Source organism: Lipotes vexillifer, unplaced genomic scaffold (assembly GCF_000442215.2).
Source record: "Lipotes vexillifer unplaced genomic scaffold, Lipotes_vexillifer_v1.1 scaffold444, whole genome shotgun sequence".
Lineage (NCBI taxonomy): Eukaryota > Metazoa > Chordata > Mammalia > Artiodactyla > Lipotidae > Lipotes > Lipotes vexillifer.
In genome coordinates this window covers 74,882-77,017 of record NW_006793488.1, presented here as the reverse complement: position 1 = coordinate 77,017, position 2,136 = coordinate 74,882, and the positions used below count along the sequence as shown (strand labels likewise).

Genomic DNA, 2,136 nt, shown 5'->3' with positions numbered 1-2,136 from the left:
CCCCCCCCCCCCTCGGGCCACTGTGTCCCCTGGTCCCAGTTCTGCTACATTTTCAAACAGCCTTTTCAATGGCTGCAGATGGCGCTCTCTCCTGCCACCAAAAGTTAGTCCCACTAATTCTCCCTCCTCTGTCGGCTGCTCTGTGTCAGCCTGGCTGCTGTGTTTCACTCAGCCTTAAAGACACGGCCTTCCGAACTTGGTGTTTCTTAACTACGATAAAGTCAAGAGTTTGATACTTTCTTAGAGTTACCAGGAAATGTCAGGCTAAGGGTTCAAGTGTTAAGGCAAATAATTATGCTCCTATTGGTGTGAACTGTCTAAATATTGTCTAACCTGGTAACGAACGTATAGAGCCTTTGGGTGGAGGAAGAAAGGGAAAGAAATGCAAGGAACCGGATCAGGCTTTACTAATGAAAGGAGCAAGGAGAGAAGTTCTCTGAGGAGAAAAGCTGGATGAATTACGAGTCGGAAATATTTCCTGCGAAGTGAAAGATAAGCTGGAGCCGCTGGCGACTTGTGAATGGATGTTTAGAGAAGTGAGATCATCTCCATGGTTAAACAGGTTGACTTTCATTCGGTTAGCAGAACTACTTTGGAGGTTTTTAGAATTCAAAATAAATTCATTTTTGGGAAAATCTGGGAGATGTTCTAATACATAAGTGGTACAAGACTCTGAGACTATAAAGAGGTACATGGTAAAAGGCCTCCCCCATCAGCCCACGGCCCCTGCCCTCCATAGCCACTGTGTCTGGTTTCCAGGTGTCTTACAGAGTGCCCTATGTGTACATCAGCAAATATGAATTTAAATGCTTCTCTCTCACCCGCCTTTAACAAACACAAATGGTGGCACATTAGACACAGCGTTGTGGATTTCTGTAATGCATTTTACCAGCACTTTTTTGATACTACAAACGATGCTGCAACGCATAACCTTGGCTTGGTTATCCCTTCCAATGTGCTGGCCAACCTGTAGGGTAAGTTTCTAAAGGATCTGTAACGGAAAAAGCATTTGATAAGCTGTTACCAGTGAGACAGGGCACTGCTGAATCTTTCTGAGGAAGCCAGCAAGGATCCTTTCTGTTTCTTTAAACCTTCAGCCTCTCCTCTACCAGGTCCCCCCACCCTCCCGTCTGTGTTTACAGACGTTCTCCAACCTCTTCCACCCTCTGCGCTCTGAGCTGCTCTTCCCAGCACTGCCCTCTCTTCTCACGCCCGTCACAGCCCCGCCTGGGCTGTCCTTGCTGTTCCCACTTCTCCCTCTGCCCATCGTTCCTCCACCCATCTGCCCTGAGCTGGAGTCTACGCGAACGGACAACTTCTCGGGTGCAGGGAGGAACGGGCCACGGATGAGGCTAAACCACTGAGCCTGGTGCCCAGGAGACAGGGCATCTGCAGGGGAGTGTCACAGGGAAATGTGGTTTTCTCCAGTCACTGCTGAAGTCGAGAGTGAAGAGGCTCCAGAGCCCAGAAGTGGGGCCTGTGGTAAGCGGAGTGGGTGTCCAGAAACGACAGCTGAGCTGAGAAGCAGCAGCAGTGAAGGAGAGAGGGAGCCGCGAGCCTGCCTGGGTGCGGGGAGGGTCACGCGCAGGGCCACGGGGCTGCCCAAGGGGAGGGAGCGGTGCCACGCGACGAGGCTGTGTCAACAGTGGCGTGTGCCACAGAGAGAAGGAGGGGAATGGAGAGGTCATGGGGCGGCGGGGTGGGGCACGAGGGGCCACTCTTAAACCCGGGAAGTTCTCACTGGAGGGCAGAAGCCAGAACGCAGGATTCAATGTACGACAGACAAAAACTGTCACATGCAAAAAGCAAATGTTCAAACCAAGAATCTGTTAAAATGCAGTGTTAAGGACCCCAGAACAACTACTGCAGGTGAGCGGGACCGGTATTTACGTGACTGACAATGATGATTCCCCTGCCTAAAAAGAGGTCCCATCAGGAATAAACCCACGCAGAGGCAGGCAGGGAGGCCACCCGCCCCGGGTGAAGGGGGAGGGTGCTGAAGGGTCACGGGCGGCCCGGCTGGGGCTCCAGCACTTTCTGGAGGAGCAGGTTCTCGGGGAGGCACTTGCTGGTGTGTCTGGATCGTGATGTTACCAACCCTGAGTGAGTTAACAGGTGCTGTGTCAAAGCAGCAGG

At 52.1% G+C, this 2,136-nt stretch overlaps 1 protein-coding gene across 1 annotated transcript in view; it reads right to left on the bottom strand.

Moving 5' to 3' along the window:
- CDYL (chromodomain Y like) overlaps window positions 1–2,136 on the bottom strand; it is a gene marked incomplete at its 5' end in the record, with an annotated part of 71,546 nt that overhangs the window by 13,080 nt on the left and 56,330 nt on the right. The gene's annotated exons all lie outside the window — the stretch shown is intronic.